This window comes from Symphalangus syndactylus, chromosome 10 (assembly GCF_028878055.3).
Source record: "Symphalangus syndactylus isolate Jambi chromosome 10, NHGRI_mSymSyn1-v2.1_pri, whole genome shotgun sequence".
Taxonomy (NCBI): Eukaryota; Metazoa; Chordata; class Mammalia; order Primates; family Hylobatidae; genus Symphalangus; species Symphalangus syndactylus.
The window spans coordinates 58,613,128-58,634,859 of NC_072432.2; the positions used below are offsets into that span (position 1 = coordinate 58,613,128).

The 21,732-nt window shown below is 34.6% G+C and overlaps 1 long non-coding RNA gene across 1 annotated transcript in view; it reads right to left on the minus strand.

Moving 5' to 3' along the window:
* LOC129492201 (uncharacterized) overlaps positions 1–21,732 on the minus strand; it is an 80,891-nt gene that overhangs the window by 45,625 nt on the left and 13,534 nt on the right. The window contains exon 3 of the long non-coding RNA XR_008660754.2: positions 13,724–13,840. This is a non-coding gene — a long non-coding RNA (uncharacterized lncRNA). The remainder of the gene's footprint in view (positions 1–13,723; positions 13,841–21,732) is intronic.

Below are 21,732 nucleotides of genomic sequence, written 5' to 3' on the forward strand. Positions count from 1 at the left end.
TCAGTCTTGAGAGAGAGAGGTTAATATGTAAAGAAATACATTTTAATAAATAGAATAAAAAAATTGCATACAAGGTTCATGGTTGAAAAGGGGAAGTTTTTAACTCAGCTTGAAAGTACGTAAAATAGATCTTATGAGATAAATGCATTTAAAAAGATAGGAGAGGAAGGTTATTCTAGGACAAAGGAATTCTGCGTTCAAAGGCACTCAAGCAAGAATAGAATGACATATTTGGAAAACTCTGGATTACTTTGGCTTAAGTTTTGGCTTAGAGCGTGAATGGACAGGGAAAGGAGTTTGGAGAATAACTCATCCTGGGGGTGACTTGGCTTAAAGCAGTTAAGTAAAATGAATATATTTATGTATTAGAATGATAATGAAATAGCAATATGGAAAGTAGATTCGAGGGAAATAAGTCCAGTTAAGATATTCTTCAGTTCAAAGATAACATATACCTGCAATAATGTAGTAACAATAAATTTGGAGAGAAAAAAACAAATGTAACATATTTTATTGGTATTTATTTAGCAGACAGAATTGTCAGGCAGAAGTTTAAGATATCTTCTATGTTTCTGCATTGGATGATATTTTAAGTAGTGGTAGCATTACCAAAAGCTTAAGAAGATAAATATGTTTAGGGGTGTGACTAGAAGGAATTCTAATTCAAGTTTTGGGGATGTAATTTTGAAATGAAGACAATACATTTGCCTGGGTCCTAGGATAAGGGTATAGAAAAACGTTCTAGATTTGAGAGTTGTAACTGAGGTTTTCATGTGTTGTTTTGTTTTAAATCTACTCTTTACTTTCTTTTGTGAAACGCCCCTTTCCTGAGTTACTGATTCTGGTTTGACTATTAAAAGGCCATGCCTTTCCCTCTGATGGTGGAGGACGCTTCAAGTCAGGCCAATCAGAAAACAAACATAGGTACTGGTGAGGATGCTGGAAGAGAGGTGGTCATGTTTTTTCCAGTGGGATTACTAGCTGTTAGAATAAGTAAGCCCAGAGTAACTGGTGGTGTCTTTGTTTCCGTATAGGTAAAGTTTGCAGATGAAGACAATACAGAAGTTAAAAAGCTAACAAAAGAAACAGTTCTGCTGATATTTTTGCACTACTGGATCCCACCAAGCCTTTAGTTAACTTTCTCCTTAATGTTTTAGATATGTGAGCTAATAAATTTTGAGTTTCATGCCTTATGCGTGTTTTTATTTCTGTTACTTGTATCCAAAAGCATCTTAACTAACTCAGAGGTTTTCACCAAGTGAGTTGTAATTCACATTGGGAGGAGGAGTGTCATAGCTCAGGTCAGGGTGTGGTAAGTGAGGAGAGAAAAAGATTAAGATAGAATAATCAGAGGAAACGTGAAAATTGAAAGATAGATGGAGGGAAAGAATCCCACAAAGAAAGGTAGATCAATTAAGAAGCTTAGCAAAGGGTAGTATGATAGAAGCCAAAGAAGTAAAGAAAACATCAAGAATAATGGAATGTCATAGGGAAGAGATGAGATCATATTAAATAGGATAAGATATGTCAAAATGTCTGTCTGATTTAGCAATCTGAAGGTCATAGATGACTTTAGTAAGAACTGTTTCAGGAGAGTGGTGGATGCAAGACAGATGGAATACGTGTGAGAAAGTGAAGTCAGAGAACTGATTTTGTCTCTCAAGAAGATTATGTGTAAAGGGGCAGTGGGAGATTGGGCTTTGTCTTCAGTGAAATGCATAGTCTTTCTAAAGGCTAGAAAGAGGTTTTTTTTTCCTGAGTTGGGAAAAGCAGCACCTGTGTAAGTGCTAAGAAAACGCACCATTTTTTCTTCTGTCCTTTCTTGTTTAAATATGGTACTTTTTACATGGCTTTAACAAGAAAACTTGTGGTGATTACCAACATAAAATGCCAAGTAGATAAGAATAGTGACAAATATAAATCAGAGACCTGTTGGTTTCTTTCATTCACTTATGTAAGTCCTAGAGGTTTCCCATATTCTGATGCTTCAGTTTTCTTTCATACTAAAAAGTAGAAAATCTTTTTTTAACCAAAAAATGCATACTGAGACATAGAAAATCATAATGTATGCCCTGTATCCATATCATAACACATATAGGAGCTAATGACTGGCTCCTGCAAATATTTTCAAAACAATGCTCTTGATTTCAAAACCTGTGTTTTGTTACTGAACAGAACTGTTTTCCCAACAGAGGATTGTCATTATTCATTTTAAGACACCCGTGTTTGCTGAAGTTGATATAATATCATTTATCTCAATAAACTAAGCTCAAAGCTTTGCATTATTTGGTGCCATTTCTACTCACTAAATGTCATATTTTTAATCTCTCTATTACAATGGATAAGTAACATTTATCAAACCACCTAGGATATGAATCTATTTGTCAGTTTCATGTTTTTAAAAATATAATAATAGTAAATATTGAAAAGAAACATTTAAAAATAAAGCACTGTGTTGCTTCTTAAGTAAGGCATCACACTGTTAATAAGTGGCCTATGTACTCATTAAAAGTAAAATTCTCAAATATTGCAGTAAGTAATAATGTAGTAATAGTCATGTCTGTCTCTTCCAGCCTATAAACAAAATCTAGGGTAGGATAAATGAAAATAACTCACCACAATGGATCAATTTTTGGAGAGTTAAAAAGCCTATCAGCATTCTGGATGGAGACACCTGATTCCTAATCAGGAAGTGCTTTGAGGTGAGCACCTTCCCTTTCAAGCCTGCATTTGGGTATTTGGTTTGGGTGTACACAGTCATAAAAAGGAATGTGTCATGAAAAGAAATGGAAACAAACAAGCCACAATATCAAAAGGAGGAAAAAAAATACCACAAACCACACTTTCACAGTCCTCTATTTATACTAGCACATTCTGGGAAAATCACTCAAAAACCTGTTACTAATCATTTAAACCTTAGGCTGTCAACATTTTTCTGCTTTGCTAGCCAAATAGTCATGTGCAGCAGCCAGAGGGTTAAAGAGCCAGATTTCCTGTCCCATACTGTAGCTTTGTGTGAGCAATATGGAGGACCCCATCATCACTGCAGAGGCTCCTGTTGAACATGAAGAGGTCTATCCAGGCAAAAATATGTGCAGCCTTCTGGGCCAGATTTGCTCCGGAAGGGCTTCTGAGTTGGCTGTGCAGTGAACTAAGCTGTCCAGACCTGCTGTTCTGCAAAGGCCAAGATTCTCCCTTTGTGCATCTAGTTCTTCAGCCACCAGACCATACAAAGTCTACTTTTCCTGGGTCCAGACACCCTACACAATCATAAAAAGGTCTTTGTTTTGTTTCAGGAAATAAAATACACAATTTAATATAAATTTGATATTTAGATTTTGGTAGACTGAAGACAAACATTTCAATATTCACATTGAAATGAAATAAGTGAAACCGAACAAATAACTAGATAGTTCTGGGATTTAGACTGTGGAAGGCAACAAAATTTTCTATTACTTGATTTAAAAAAATACTTACAGTCTGTCAATTACGCAACAGTTTTATTTCCAGTGGCCTAGGCACAGTGCTTTATTTGTATTATTTTAATGGAAGATTTATAATATGCTGATAATAAGTACTGTATCCTATGTCTTTAATACATACATTAGGAGAGTTCATTGTCAAGGGAATGGGAAATTAATGCTCTCAAGACCCCGGTCACACATCATGATTGTACTTTGTGACTTGGAGTGAGAATTCTTGATTTTAATTTTCTCCAGGCTCTGCTCATTTGACTTGTGCTCATCCCTGCTTAATAAACAAGATAAGGACAAAAATACTTAAAGTCGGCAATATTTTGTGGACAATTATTAGTACTTTTTACTTCATAAAAATTCAAAGTTCAAATTCAGTTTGACAAGAAACCCACCCACACTACCTCCTTCTATGAAGTTCCTCATTGACAGTCTGAAAATCTAGTCTCTTCTGCAATAAGAGACAACAGAAACCTATAAAAACAAGCAAGAAGTCTGTGTCACACACAGGCTATAGCCGAAGACTGCTCTCTTCAATACTCATGTGATTCAGTCATCACGAACAGAAATTTGAAATTATGCCTTGCAGGTGAAAACAAAACCAGTGAAACATTTGATTTATCTTTGACATCTAAACATCATGTCTTGCTTGCTTGGAAATCTGACTAAACGAGATCGACCATAAGTCCTGCTGTAGTCAAAGCTCAGTGATCTAGAGGAGGCGAAGTTTGACTCAAGATTAACATAAACCACTGTGGGTCCTTGGAGTCAGACTCAAAAACTTAGATTCCATCGTGCCCTTAATTATCAAATGTGTTTCCTGTGAAGAAAGGAGTACCGTTTAAAATGTTTGATAATCTGACAAGGCCATAAGGCTTAATGGAATCGATGATTACACACAGATGGACGATTAACTCTCGAGATTTAACGTTAAAAAAAAAAAGAAACTGTGCTGGATTGCTACTTAATGGAATTACACTGCCCATATGGAAAAGAACTATACCCTAAATATACCCAGAATGATGGAACAGGTGGCAGAATCTGGGCAAGACTGCTTGGAATGCACAAAAGCATTCTGAACTTGTAACTGCCAGAAAAGATTCCTGGAGAAAAAAAAAAAAAGAGGGGAATCTTTGAAAGTGTGTTAACTTTTCTACATTTTGGAAATATGAGTTGCAAAAATAATTAGAAAACTGAAACCCAAAGTACATTTTTTTCTAGTAGGTCTTTTTTCTATACTATCTTTTGGAAACCTACACACTATGACTGAGGTAATGTTACGATGCATGAATTAGTATTTAGCTCCAACACGAACTCAGCAAGGGCAGAGACAATTTCTTTCTTAGTCATAGCTTGATCCTTCAAAAAATATACTTGAGGAAAGGAAATTAAAACTATTAGCAAAAATAGTTTTAAATGAAGATTGGCCATCATTTCTGAATTTCATATTCTTTACTAATGTTTTACATCCCCCCTGCCATGAATAAACAAGAGCTGCATATGTGAAAATAGTGGCAGGATATGAACACAAGTAAGCATTTACATATAAATAAGCAAATGATAAGGTAATATAATTCCAATTAAGAAACTACTGCTGATGGAAGGTAATTTATTTGTGATGTTTTGCTCCAACTCTGCAGGGTTTTTATTTTAAATATTAATAACCTTTCAGATCACACAGACTCATCCTTCATGGACATGGAGGGGCACGAGGATAGAATCTGGAAGGCCTTAGTAATAATAAATTTAGCAGGGAAGTGGCCCTGAGCACTTACTACGTGCAAGAATTAATTTATTTATATGCATCTTTTTATTTAATTCTTAATATAGCCCTTTGTGTTGTTTCCCTATTTTACCAATGAGGAATCTGACATTAAGTAGCTTCCTAAGGTCGCAGAGCTAGTAACTGATAAAGTTGGGACTAAAATAAGAGACCGGTCTTGTCGAAGTCCTTTCACATATAACCATTTTTGTCAATGCCTATTTAGCATGATCTCTCCTTGCTTCTGTGTTACTTCTCCAGTTTTGCACATGCCTGAGCATTCCTGGACTCTCTCTTGTGCCTGATGCCTTCCATAAACATTATGGATCCACACTATTTGCCAGGTCTCTGTTATTAAGATCTTTAGAAAAGTCATAAGGATAGAAAAGACAAGAGAGCCCTACCCACAACAAAATAGTTAACCACACACAAAAAAAATACGAAATGATGAAATGAGTGTAAAGAAGCTTTACAACATTTGGTTTCTCTTCCATAAAGTACTAAGTTCTTTTTTTTTAATTAAATGTTAAATTCTTAAAAAAATTTTGTTGGTGTCTCTGTTTTATTGATGCCTGTAGCATATGCTTGTTATGCCTACTGGATAATTCAGGAAAACTCTATCCCTGGGTCTACTAAACAATTCTTGCTGTGGACTGAATATTTGTGTTCCCCAACCCCCAAATTCATATGTTGAGGCCCTAATCCCTATTGTAAGGGTATTTGAGGGTCAGGCCTTTGGAAAATAATTAGGTCATGAAGACGGAGCCCTCATCAATGGGATTGGTGCCCTTATAACAAGAAACATGAGAGATATGATCTCTCTCTCAAACATATGAGCATACATCAAGAAGGTGGCCATCTGCAAACAAGTAGGAAGCTCCTCACCAGACTTCAAATTTGCTGGTACCTTGATCTTGGACTTCACAGACTCCAGAACTATGAGAAATAAATATCTGTTGTGTAATCCACCTAATCTATGGTATATTTGTTGCAGCAGCCCAAGGGAAAACCATTCTGAAAAACTGGAAAATAATTACCTTGGTTAAACCAATCACTTCATCTCATCATATAATTTTGGCAAATTAATACTTTTAGATCTCTTTTATGACTCTACCATGAAAGTGGAACACACTTAATTGTTCTCCCTGAAAGTAATTTTGACATAATCCCACAGACCAATTGACTACTAAAATTATAGACACAACTTCTTCTAACTGCTTGCTCCTTAGCATTCCATATGCCTAGGATTTTTTATACATTTTTATACATGTATATGGTTAAAATATTTTTTTCAGACTTTTTTCCCTACCCAGAGGAATTTGATCACTGACAAGATACAAGATAAAACAGAGAACAGACTTCCGGTCCGGCGAGAAGACCTCCTTTTAGTCTTTAATATTTTATTTTCTGCTAATTAGTTGCAAACTTTTTTCTCTTATATGTTCCAGGCTTCCATTTTTCTCTTAGGATACTTACCTTCATTATATAATAGGAATTACAAGACAAATTAAGAATGAAATATGGAAAATTACTTGAAAAAATGTAGAGTAAATGAGCTGTTGAAAACTGGGGACAATGTGCTTTCCTTCCTCGCCGTGTACTGCACAGTATAGATGTTCAGTCAGCCTTTATCACAGATAAATGAAAATAGTTCTTATCCAAATAGGTTGTAAAAAACTTGAGAGTAAGGGGCTTACCTTACAGTGGGGCCACAAAAAAATGTTGCTTTTGATAAGGGATTCTACAAAATACAATGACTAGAGTGGCATAGAGTGCAACGAAATCCAAATATTTTAGGTACAAAATATATGCACTTTCTTTTGCACTTGCATTATGGACATAGTATCCTTTGTTATTGTGTAGATTTTTTTTGGAAAATAAAGAGTATTTTATCAAGGTAATATAAATTATTTATGCTACTATCAAACTTATTTTGTGCCTATCTAGAAATCTTGAATTTCTAGAATTCTAGAATTTCTAAAACATTTTGAATATCAATTATAGTCTTATTTTCCAACAATTATTATAGCTTCCAGTTCTACGTAAGATATTACTTCCATTTCCCAGCAAACAGCTTACTGTTTTGACGATGTGGAGTAAGGGAAATACCTTGGTAGAAACTAGTGTTGAATTATATCTATCTTTTTAGCAGTTGATAGGTGTACTTTTAATAAGATATAAAGAATCACTATTTAATATCCTTAAAACATTTAGTATTTCATCACATTGGACATATTTTGAAAATTTCTTATTAGTGTTTTTTAAATGGTGGGCTTGTTTTATTTATTCGTTTTTGATACAGTGTATTTTTGCCTGATATATACTCAGTCTTATGATTGAAATGAAATCTTAAAAACTTATCCTAGTCCAGAGTGGCTGTCTCAAGGAAACTATTATGCTACAATGTTTAATGCAAGGTTAACTAATTAGGAAAAATCCTAAGGCAGCCTGTGAGATGGAAATCACCCGAGGACTCTTCCCAAGAGTAAATGGGTTGGTAGAAATGCCACAGTTGCCCAGATAGAGACAACGGAAATAACGGTATTCCTTTGAGACTGATAGCAGGCTCTCTATTTAAAGGCACAGTTTTCACACTGGGAATTTCAACACATTTTGCTTTTGTTTCTGTAGATCTAACCATGGTCCTGAAAATGATCCTGGTCACTTACTTCTTGGTTGGTCCAAGTATATGACTGCCTCACTAAAGGCCAAAGAGAACAGAAAGAATGGTGATTTGTCTACTGGATGGACTTCAAAACTCTAAGAAAGTAGAAGTCGTTGTTTATTGGTTTTATAGAAATATCATCAGAGAAGATGAGAAATTGCAGGCTCTGGAGAATACACACACACGCACACACACACACACACACACATTCAGTCAGTTAAGGAACAGAGGGTCAAGTAGAATGAACAGTACCGTCCAGGTTCCCTATCATCTATAGAACATTATCAGACATGGCTTTTCTTAGCAGGGCCAAGGAAAGAATATTTACAAGATCACAGCTACTCAAAGCCCAACATGGCAACTTCTAAATATATGCCGTAGGAATGTATAGGAGTGGAGAAAAATACAAGAGCTTAAAAATGTTGGTTTTTGATGCTTTTGAACCAATTCTCATGGCGATTTACACAATAGCCTGCAAGACATATCTCAGGCATTTCTTGTGCAGAATAAGACTTTCCCAACAAACAGTATAATAGCTTCAAACCACACATGATGAAAACAACTTTATCTTGATTGTTCTTCCTTATAAGACATCAAAGGTAGAACAGAGCAGAATAGTCATGACACAGATGAAAAAAAAAAAAAAAAACATAATCGTCAGTGCTTGTTTTTACCATCCTCCACCTAAATGTTTTCTTACACTGTTTTCTTTCTGCCTTCTCCCCTCTCTAGGCTCTGTTATCCTCCCTACATTCCAACTATACTACTCTAATTTTGCATTCTGAATGTCTTTATGCTTTGGTTCGAAATCTCCTAAAACAGGTCCTGATATTTCATATTTAGATGTATATGTATATAGTCTCATTCTTTTACTTACCAGTGTTCATACACACACACACACACACACACAAGATACAGAAAAATGAGAAAAAGGAATATCTCAATTAAATCATGATTAGCAACTTCTCAAAGGCAAGGTTGTAAATGTCAGATCCGGGGAAGTTGGCATAATGAAGTGTTCCTAATTTTAGTTTCCATTGAAGGTGAGTGGTCTGTGGCTAAAGATTAACATCCCTCTCTAATCAGAAATACCTGAGACACTCTTTATTCAGGTATGCCTAGTCCTTTTTCTATAAATGATTCTAGTATAGCTTTATATTTCATGAGAGTCAGTCTATGAAACCTCCTATTTCTGAACCCATAGTAGTAGTCCCTTAGATAGGACTTCTCTTCACCCAATCACCAATACATACACAATTCCAGCATTCTTTAATTCAAAATCTGGATATTTTTCATCATGTGGCTCCAGTGAAACTGGTGTTTCACAATAATCTACCCAAGTTATATGTTCAATACCATTCACTTACATCTGAATGATCTGTTCTATAACCATGAAGGATATCCAGAATGCATTGTTACAGAGAAGCAAGACAAAATCAAAATACTATGAGCCCTATCATCCCCTAAGGTCCAATTTTAGGCACATTAAAGGTTTTGTATATATTTAAAATATTCATTATTCTTTATTAATTCACTTTCAGAATTCCTTATTTTCCCATAGCTTCTGGGAACCAGGTGCATAAACTTAGCACGAAATTCTTGTACAAATTTACCCTTGTGCCTTTACTGCCAATCATTACATGTCCTGTTGACATCCTAAACCAGACATGCCTATATTATAATATAACTATTTATTATAATAGCTTAAATAGTAAGCTATTATACGAAATATATTATACAGACTTTTATCTTAATATAATGTCATCTATATGTTGCTGTGAACCTGGATTTGAAAATATAATAGGATGGTCATTCTAAGGCAAGAGCGAGAGGGAAGTATAAGGTTTTTACAGGTACCTTCAAAAGCCTAATTCAAGCTTAAATGTGGTGACTGACAAGCGTTTATTTCATTCTTTAACTGAAAGCTATTCTGGGGTTTATTTTGTCATTTTAGAGGTCTTCTTTTTGTTAATTAAACCATCCTTTTGGAGAGTTTTAAAAATATTTTTTTCTTTGTCAGCTATTGGTTATTAAATTGTAGTCCTCAGCTTGTGACTGCAGTAACAGATGTCTCCTAGTTGGAGTGAAGTCAGAAGGTTCCTTTTGAATGAATGTAAGGAAAATACACCAGTACAATAGAGCAAAAGGTATGTATGTCCCAGACAGCTGAAGAAGTCTGCTCGGGATACGAAGTAGAGATAGGGCATTAGTGCACTTAATCACTTTTGTGTTTGGCCTAAAATAATTTAATGATTAACTTAGAAACCAAGGAAACAGTCATAGAAAGTTGACAGTTTCATCCATGTAATTTTCTCTTAAAATGTATTTCACTCATGTTAGCAAATAATACTAGGTAAAGCACTGTTCTTTCACATCCCTTAGAAACTGTTACTGCAAAAGTATTTATTAGCAAAATTGAAACTGTCACTTCAGATTTCACTTATACATTTTCACATAGCTCACGTTCAGTGTCATCCTATATTTAGGTCTGTCTAAGCTCAATATCTTTCAATATTTACTTATTCAATTTAACATTTACTGAGTACCTTTTTATGCCATAAAACATACTGGAACGTGGCATCTGCCTTGTATCTTGAGGATGCTATATAAAGAGATAGATAAATATAGATATAGATGGGAGGATTGATTTATAAAAATAAATGCAGAAATGAATATGTAAAAATAAATATAATAGGCCGGGCGCGGTGGCTCACGCTTGTAATCCCAGCACTTTGGGAGGCCGAGGCGGGCGGATCACGAGGTCAGGAGATCGAGACCACGGTGAAACCCCGTCTCTACTAAAAATACAAAAAATTAGCCGGGCGTGGTGGCGGGCGCCTGTAGTCCCAGCTACTCGGAGAGGCTGAGGCAGGAGAATGGCGGGAACCCGGGAGGCGGAGCTTGCAGTGAGCCGAGATTGCGCCACTGCACTCCAGCCCGGGCGACAGAGCGAGACTCCGCTAAAAAAATAAAATAATAAAATAAAATAAAATAAAATAAAATAAAATAAAATAAATAAATATAATAAGGTGATAATACAGTGTGGATATTTAGAGAGTACAGAGCTTATTTAAAAATGCTTTTTATTTTAATATATTTATCTCATTATTTAACAACTATTTATTTGTAAGCCTGGCGATACAGTTGTCATGATTCATACGTATTATAGAAACTTCAAAACAGAAATGATTCCTAGATTCTGTTCAGTGTTAGAAATTGTTATTAGATTGAATGCCAATTCATGTCTTATGGAACAGCTCCATTTTCAGAAACTCACAAAAAATGTCTATCAGTCAAATCCCAAAGAAGACCCAATCATTCATTTATCTTGAAAAAAAAAACTTGCTCAGTTTAAGCTCTTTTATACTATACTTTTTAATTCTCTAATTCCAGATTATTTCTATTCTTTTCTTCTCCAAATATAGTTTTTTTAATTTACTTTTTTTGTTGTTTTGAAAATAGCTGTGTTTTCGACAATCTGAAAGCTGATTCAGGTGCTTTACTCTCAAATAAAAGGTCAGCATTTCTAGATTTCCCCCATGGAATTTTCTAACATTGTTATCTATGTTGTTTCAGTGTTAGGAGTTCTCTGACAAAGAATTTAAAAAACCAACCAATCCTAGGACATAGTGCGAAGGGAAAGAGGAGAGAGGCTAACTCTCTCTACCATTTGCAATGAAATCTCTGCTAAAGCTTCCTGGAAGTTGGTATACCCAGTCCATCAGGAGTCATATTATCTGATACTCTCCTAACTGAAATCTCAACTTCTTTATTACTTTGTGAAGCTCCTACAGCCACGGTAGATGAATTATCTGAAAAGCTATTAATAGGTTAATTCTGAATCCACCAAATAATCACATGTCCTGTCACAATTCCATCAACGCTGGACTCATTGAAAATTCAAATCGTAAATTGTTTGCCAGGGAAATATGTGATCTATTTTCAGTGTGTGCTGGTGTTCAGTAAGATGCTGCAAAACTAGAAATAGAACATCGATTTTTAAATTGAATATAATATTTTCTTGAGCCACCACTAGATTCAATGCACTGCAAAAAATACAAATATGAATAAGACAAGCCTAACTCTCAAAGGTGGAGATTTCAAACTGATAGCACAGGATGTGTTTTTAAGACATGTGTTAAACAATCCTGTACATAATAAATGATAGAGAATTTTGGTAAAGGGAGAATGAAGGGCTCATGAGTTCAGGGTAAAAAGGCAATTAAAGAAAGCTTCAAACATAGGTGACATTTGGGTTTGTCTTCAGGGAAAGACAGTGAGTGGAGAATATTTTAAGCAGCAGAAATCAAATGAGCAATAAAAGTAGAAAACTGCAAATGCTTAATAAACATTTACTGAATGAAATGGTCCTAGTAACAGTCAAATCTTTTTTCTTTTTTTTTTTCCTTTTGGCAGTGGTAAGGATTTCCCCATCTTAAACTCTGAATTTTGGGGATGTTGAGTGTATTTTATCACTTTTTATAACTGATTTCCACAGATAAAGTGGTTGTTTCCATATCTATCCATCTGCTAATCAAGGATCATTTTGGAATTAAGTGTAAGGAAAATTTTTTTAAAAAAGAGACCATGAAGCTGTGTTACATCTTGAAGTGCATTAAAATATAAAAACAAAAAATAGGAACACACTCCAAATGACTCATTTGTGTTTCAGTATTCCAGAACTTAGTGGCAATAACTGGCAGTAGATAATTTCACAGTGTCATCCTGGTGGAACATAGGGTTCTCATAAGAATACATTTCTATCTCCTTCAACATCACTATTAAAATGACTTATTTGTTTCTGATTAATTAGGACCCGGTTTCTTCCTTCTTGGCATTGAGTTTTTCCTCCTGTTCGTCTATCTGGACAGGCTAGATCTGCGTGGGCATGTACCAGTTTGTGAGATTCTGGATCAGAACTCAGTGGCTTTGCAACAGTGATAAACCTAACTTCTGGTAACTGTGAATTTGTGTTCCAAAGTGCCACAAACCGCACGGTAAGATGCCACAAAAAGGAGCAGTAACTAGGTCGAGTTTTTGGCAGTCTCCATGGAGCAGTAGCTCCAATACTGGCATGCCAGTGATTAAACAGAACTAAGAAATATTTTTTCCTTATCTTCCTGTAGCAGAACAAAAGAGCTCAGATTAACTGATGGGGAGTGCAGAGGAAAAAAGAAATCTTTTTAGATAAGAGGAGTGTAACTGCCAACTGTCTAAAATCTAATTATTTTTGTCCATTATGAACAGAACTCAAATAAGGGTACATACCATGGGTATAGCCAGAATGTATGTGTGTGTGTGTGTGTGTGTGTGTGTGTGTTGGGGGAGGGGTTTCTGTTAGAATGGGGTAGAGGTGAGTCTTCTTTTGCTTTCCCACAGTGCTATCATAGCCTATGGTTTGCAGCTGTGAACAAAGTCTTCAGAATAATGCCATTTCCCTAGTACTTTTACTGAGATCATCATTAGGTAAGTGCTAAGACATTTGCTATTTTGGAAAAGCAAAGGAATGTGCTAGACTTGGTAGTATAACATTGAACTCCAGGAGAGGCTAAGCCTCCTTCCTGGGAGCATGATAAGAAGTTCACTGTAGTGCACACTAATCATAAGTGTCATTGCTGTTCATATTTTTCATATTTGCCCCATGCAAAGATGTACCCAACTCCCTAATTCTGAGTGTACTCTTTCCAATGAGTTCATGACTCCCAATAATTAAAAAATAAATATGCAAGAAAGCAAAAGACTAAAACAAAACTGGTGAGCAAACAATTGAAAAAGCATTGAGAAAGCTAATTGACATGCTCTGTAAAATGCCAGAATTATTACCTTTCTGTGTGTTTAGAAAAGAAATTATCTTAAAATGTAACACTTCTTTCTCTATTCATCCTAGTGAATCCAGTCGACAGGATTTAGCACTGGCAAGAAACCCAGAAGGTTTGAATCCTGTAAGAAAGAAAAGTATATTTTTAGAATTATGGTAACAGCTGCTAAGAAATGTATTTCTATTTTGTAGTTAGTCTGAGCTGCCTAACATAAATGTGTGGTAGAAAAAAGATAACAGAGATAAGGCAAGTGGAGAGAATTATAGCAAAGTGAACACTATCTTTGGTTGTTGTTGAAGGAAAAATTGAGTACTAAAGATGGCATTTTATCAAAATAAAACTATATATTGTACATCTAAGAGCTAGAATTAGATGTCTATCCTCTCCCTCTCTCTCTCTTTTTCTCTCCACTCTTCTCCTCCCGTCCTTGTATTTCTTATCTATTTTTAAATCTTTTTCTAATGGAATCTTAGGGAGTATTAACATAATAATATTGATCTCATTAAAAATCACCTTCTAATATTCCCAAATCTGCTACCAACTGTCAAATACACAATCTATCAAAATTTTACATTAAAACTAACAAAGATATTTAAATAAAGCTCTAGGAAGTCAATTATTTTGCAAATGACTAAATAAAAATTTTATTATTGTTTATTTTCTCATGCAATTTTTGTTTCTTAGATTTTATTATTAAAGTATAGGATAAGTACAAATAGAAATAAAAACGCATTGCAATTTCTTCACATAATGAAATGGGTATAATATTTCATATTTTGTCTTGCCTGTGATTGGGTTTGTTAAAAAATAGTGACATTGGCCATGTGCAGTGGCTCACGCCTGTAATCCCAGCACTTTGGGAGGCCAGGCGGATCATGAGGTCGGGAAAGCGAGACCACCCTGGCCAACATGGTGAAATCCTGTTTCTACTAAAATACAAAAAAATTAGCCGGGCGTGTTAGTGTGCACCTGTAGTCCCAGCTACTCAGGAGGCTGAGGCAGGGGAATCCCTTGAACCCAGGAGGCAGAGATTGCAGTGAGCCGAGATCATGCCACTGCACTCCAGCCTGGTGACACAGCAAGACTCCGTCTAAAAAAAAAAAGAAAAAAAATAGTGACTTCACATATTTGGGAAATGGTTAAATATTATCAAACATAATACACATTTGTGTTATGTTTCTACCTCTTGGGCTTATTTTGTCCTTGGATTTGATGGAAAGGGCCACTTCTCCAAATGAAAGAAAATGGATGCTTTTTCTTTGAGGACTTTTCAATCTAGTCTCCACTGGGAAACAGCCTGGGCTTGGTATCAAAATGACATAATGTGCATGTGGTTTGTTACCTAGGGGCTGCTATAGAAATTTAATTTATTGTCTCATAAATTAACTACATTAATAACATACATATTGTTGTTATAGTTAGTAACAATTATTAAATGAATACCTGGGAGGGTCAATGTTTTACAGGTTGAAGAAATCTCAAAAAATGCTCTTAATAATTATTCCTTGGTCTAGAATAACACATTTTAATTAGTCTTTAATTTTGCTCTCCTAGATTTTCTTGGAAATATTCTATGGCTTTTTCTATATTCCATACACACATATAAAAGCCAGGACACCATATTTTTCTCATTCATATCCTAGAAGATGAAATTTACCATCATTATCAATGATTACTCCTTCTACTCCCTTCCCCAACAGCTCAAATTTATGTGCTTATTCTCACTCCCTTTCTCTTTCACTGTGTCCTTCTTGTGCTATGCTGTTCTGACCGCCATAATTTTTACAAGGGAAAAATAAGCGGCTAAATAGTATAAGGACCTGTGGAATATTGAGTAATAATAACACATCTGCATGCACAAAATATCTATTTTCAGAAATACACTTTATGAATCAGATAGAGAGAAGAGGATGAGAAAATAATATTCATCATGGTGAAAAGTTTGAAAACTGAAAGATTGGTGGAGAGATCAGATCTATTTGAAAAGAGCAGATTTTTAAAATGGCCACAATTCTTTTAAAATTGCCACTGTTTAACTGTTTTTCTTCTGTCCCTAAGTCCCTCCTCTTCACTGTGATGTATTCCATAGATTTGAAAGGGTACTCCTCAGAGGATTCAAAAGGTTTTTGTAATTTGTTCAACACATAGCCCACCTCCAACCCCCATACCAAACTTATTCCAGATTTTACAATGCTATATTTCTCCTCTATTGGCAACCTGTAAAGAAAAATAATTAATAATAATGTTGTTTGTATTTGACCATGATATATGCCCAGGAGCCACTTAAAAAAATACTGTCATCAACATGGTAGCCTGGGATAAGATGATTATAGGGAATCTTTGCACTTTATTGTTAGAACCATGTCTTACTCTTCCTTATACTCACAACCTCTATCAGAAGGACTAACATAGCAGGAGATAGTCCAATATCTGTTGTACCAAATTTTATTTAATTTTTTATTTCTATTTTGAAATATACATTGAACATTTCAAGTTTAATTTTCCCAATCAGTACTGTTTACTCAATTCCAAAACATTTTCTCCCCAAATTAGTTACATGATACAACAGAGACCAAAAAAAAAAGTATTAAAGCTGGTCAACTGAAAACCAGTTATGGACATTTGGTTGTTAATCAAAACATCTGTTATGTATTGATTAATTGTATATGTTAGGGACTGTTTTAAGTGTTTTACACTTGTGGTCCAGTAGCACCATCACTCCACCCACTTAACCTCATTTAATCCTCAAAACAAAAGTATAAGGCAGGCACAATTATTATTTCTAATTTACAAATGAGGAAATTCAGGTACAAAAAAGATAAGCTACTTGCCCAACAGATAGAGTCAGGATTTGAATCAATGAAACCTAAATAGAGAGTGAACAAATTTAAAACTAGACTTTCAGGTTTATATGACAACCTGGGACAAATGTGATTTTGATTTCCACAATAGATAGTAGTATATACTTATATAACAAATTTGGTTTCCACAGTAGATAGTAACATATATTTATAATACCAAACTGGACACAAAGTTTAATTATTTAAACTTTCTTGCTCTATACTGTTCTGACCACCATAATTTTTACGAGGGAAAAATAAGCAGCTAAATAGTATAAGGACCTGTGGAATATTGAGTAATAATAATACATCTGCATGCACCAAATATCTATTTTCAGAAATACACTTTATGAATGAGATAGAGAGCAGAGGATAGGAAAATAATATTCATCATGGTGAAAAGCTTGAAAACTGAAAGATTAGTTGAAAGATCAGATTTATTTGAAAAGAGTAGATTTTTTAAATTGCCACAATTCTCTTCTCCCTGAATTTGAGTCTCTGCTAATTCTCCCATCAAGAGAATTCTATTTCTCCATTTCTTGAATTGAATCTTGTAACTTGATTTGGCAAATAGAATGTGGTCAAAAGGATTTGCCAGTTCTGAGCCTAGGTTTCAAGGAGTTTTCCATGATTCCACTCTTGCCCTTGGAGCCCTGTAACTACCATATAATCAAAGCCTGCCTACCCTGTTGGTTGTTAAGAGAAATGTGGTCCAGTAGCACCATCACACCACCCAACAACCAGCCAACTCCCAGAAACAGAGTCACCTAGATGACCTGCTAACTGAACATAAATGCATGGGCAGGTCCAGTCAAGATCAATCAGGCCTGGATCAGATCAACACAAAAGTCCATCTGATCCATAGATTTGTGAAAAGTAATACATTGTTGTTATTATTATTATTATTATTATTATTATTATTATTATTATTTTGAGACGGAGTTTCTCTCTGTCGCCCAGGCTGGAGTGCAGTGGCACGATCTCGGCTCACTGCAAGCTCCGCCTCCTGGGTTCACGCCATTCTCCTGCCTCAGCCTCTCCGAATAGCTGGGACTACAGGCGCCCGCAACCACGCCCGGCTAATTTTTTTGTATTTTTAGTAGAGACGGGGTTTCACCGCGGTCTCGATCTCCTGACCTCGTGATTCGCCCGCCTCGGCCTCCCAAAGTGCTGAGATTACAAGCTTGAGCCACGGCACCCGGCCTACATTGTTATTATTTTAAGGATCTAAGTTTTGGAGTGGTTTGTTATGCAGTAATAGGTAATGATACAGCATATATTACAATGACTTAGATATTGGTAGTGCTGCTTTAATGTGAAAATGTGCTTGGTATTTTCCTGGAATGCCATGACTCAATATCACTCATTTTTAACTGTTTAAACTTTTTTAACAAATCAAAATGAAAAGAAAATTTGCTTATCTGAGAAATTTCAGCTTTGCTGTCTATGGCAGTGGCATTACCCATAATGATTTGTCATGCAATTTTATTTTCAAAGCGCAAAATTAATTACAAACATGAAACAAATCATGGTGTTAAGACATACATTAAAAACAAATTATGATCTGAAAATGCATAATTTACAGCTTGGAAAATTAATTGATTAAACCCAAAGTGCATAAAAATAATTGGAAAAACTGAGGACTGAACAAACCATTAACAGTGTTATCTAACTGAGCAGAGAATAACGTATAATGAGCAAAAATCACAGCCAAAAAAAATCAATCGTCATAATTAAATCATAAGAACCTGGGTGGAGATAGGTTGAAATTCCAATTTGGGGATATCTCTATATTACAGCGATGGGCACAAGAAATCAAATCCCATCTTTCCAATAAAGTCAAAATAAAAACTATAATATTGGCATCAAAATCAATCATAATTTTTAAAAAAGATATGCAATAAATTTTACATATTAAAGTAGCACTACACACGTAAGTAATTTAAATGTGCTCTGTCAGTTATCTATTACCATTTATTCTATTCTTTTCATGTTATTTTGACCTGGCTTTTGTGAAATATATATGTATAAAATGTATTCAAGATATTATCTATAAATCAGAAATGATAAGAAAATAAAGCAAATAACACAGCATTTTTATACCAAATAATATTTTGTTCTAAGCTTTTTAGATTGTTTAATACCCATTTTTAGAATGATGAAGATTTGAATTTTAATATTTAGAACTAACATTATAGGCATTTAAACATATATGATGGTCAAAGAGTATGTTTCAAGCAATTGTCTACGTGTTAAAGTTTTTAGGTAGCCAAATTTCCATTTTATGGTGTATCAAATGCGTTATGAACAACTTCGCAGAGAAGTGCAACACAAATAAAATATTTAATCATCATTGTTTTCATAACAACCTTCAATTCTGCTTATATTTAATATCGAAAAATTGAAGTAGACTAGGTTATTCAGTTTATCCATAAAAGTTTCTATGGGCTCAACTTTTTACCAAAAAATTCAAACTCCGTATTTTGATCCCCTTTGGTCAGAGTTTGGCAGCTTTTCAGAGGAATTATATCACTAATTCACCCATGCCTTCATTTGGATTCGCCCCATAGCACTTGGAAACCAGATCTTGTATTCAGGTACTTTATTTGCGATTGATTCAGGCAGGAAAAGTGAGTGAATGGGGAAAGTAAGCAAGGAAGGGTGAAAAAAAATCAATAAATAGACACGGATTTACATTTTGCCATTGTTAGCAACTGGGACTTAAGCTTTCTAGAATTGAATTACGCGGAGAGCAGTAAAATCCTGTGAACTAGCTGGACTCTCAGTCCTTGTGGAAAAACTTGATAAACTCCAAGTGTTATTTGAAGTCAAGAGTTAGAAGAAGATAAAAGAAAAGAATGAATGATCTAAACAACAGAACTAAAAACGTGATCTGTGCATTCTAGTAAACTACTTATTTGTTCATTCATTCATTTACTTATTCACAAACATTTTCTAAGTACTAATTATAAGGACACTTATCAAAGTCTTTGGTGATTAACTTAATCTTATTCTTGCATAAGAGACCTATAAACACATATTTTGCACATTACTAAAATACATAGAGTAATGTGATTCCTGAATTTATTCATGCTATCATTCAAACATTGTTTACTGAATAATTTTATGGTTGTGGGTTGTTAAGAAGTGTTATGTAGGTAATTCAGGAGAGAAAGGATAGGGTTTTCCAGAAGTAATGTTGATAAAATTGGTCATCCATATGCAAAAATAAAAAGCCTTCAAACTGTGCCTCATATCATACACAAAAATTAACTAAAATTAATCTAAATGTAAAACTGCAAATGATAGAAGTTTGAGAAGAAAACTTGGACAAAAAATCTTTGTGACTCTGAATTAGGCGAAGTGTTTTCAATATGATGCAAAAATAACGATCCCTAAAAATTAAAAGTGATATATTGTATCTTATTGCAACTAAAAGCTTCTGCTTGTCAAAGCAACTTCAATAAAATGAAAAGCCATAGACTAAAAGAAGATATTTGCAAAGCATATATCTGATAAAGGACATATATCCAGAGTATATAAAGAACTCTTAAACAGAACAATAAAAAGCAAACAACCCAATTAAAATAAGCAAAAGATTTAAATGGACACTTTACTTAAAAAGATATAACAATGGCAAATAAGTACACAAAAAGATGTTCACATGATTAATCAACAGAAAAATGCAAATTAAAACAATAATGAAGTATGGCTACACACCAATGAGGGTGGCTAAAATGAAGACTGATCATACTATGTCTTGAGGAAGGTGCAGAAGAACTAAAACTTTCGTACATTGCTACTAGGAAAGTAAAATGGCAAAACTACTTTGGAAAAGTTTGTCAGTTTCTTAAAAAATGAAAAATATAACCCCCATATTATCCAAACAATCCAATTCTAGATATTTTCCCAACTCAACAGAAAGCATACATTTATGGAAAGACTAGTATGTGAATGTTCATAGTATTAAGAGTTTTATTTGTAAGAGCCAAAAATTGTCAAATATCTATTGACAAGTGAACAGGTAAACAAACTTTGGTATTTTCATACAATGAAATGTTATTAATACTTAATAATAAAAAGGAGTGAACAATTAATGCACACAACATGGATAAATCTTAAAATTATTATGCTGATGGAGAAACTTCAGTATCCACTATATGATTCCATTTAGCATCTACTATATAGTTCTATTTACATAAAACTATAGAAAAGGCAAATAATCTATAGTGACATAAGTTATATCAGTGGATTCCTGGAGAGAGGGAAAAAGAATGGGGGTGGCTGGAAAGGAAAGACTTAAAAGGAACACTAGGAAACGTCTGAAGGCAATGGATATGTTTCTTATCTTGATCGTAGTGATTGTTTCACAGATGCAAATGTTAGTCAAAACTTATCAAATTGTACATTATAATTTATTATACATTAACCATACTTCAATAAAGCTGTTAAAAAAGAACTATATTCTGGTATAGGTTGTGTCAGGCATATATGGAAATTGTAGCCTTATTGGTCATAAGAATATTAATTGCCCAAACTGAAAAAATCTAGATGTGACTAAATCTGACGGCAGGGCAGAGAGGTTGTCCTGAGAAGGGAATACCAAATGGTACAGTTGAAAGAAACATCACAGCTAGAAGATAGTGGTAAACTAGGACTGAGGGGATAGATGAATGGCCCCAAGAAAAAATACAATCTAGCTGAGACACATGGGGTTCGTCCCTCTCCTGACATTTAATATTTTCCTCTGTGCCATCTTTGGCTACTGTCGCCTGCCCCACATTACTGCTACCAAAATTCTAAATATTGCCATTTAAAGTGAATGATTGTCTTTTTCCAATATGGAAAAGAATATGCTGGCAATATGAACATTTCCACAAGTGCAAATAATGAGTTCTTTGTTTTAGAATTTGAAATCAAATTTGGTAAGTAAATGTGTTAATGTTCAGGGAACTTTATGTCTGAGATGATCATGCTACTATAAAGACACATGCACACGTATGTTTATTGCGGCACTATTCACAATAGCAAAAACTTGGAACCAACCCAAATGTCCATCAATGATAGACTGGATTAAGAAAATGTGGCACATACACACCATGGAATCCTATGCAGCCATTAAAAACGATGAGTTGATGTCCTTTGCGTGGACATGGATGAAGCTGGAAACCAT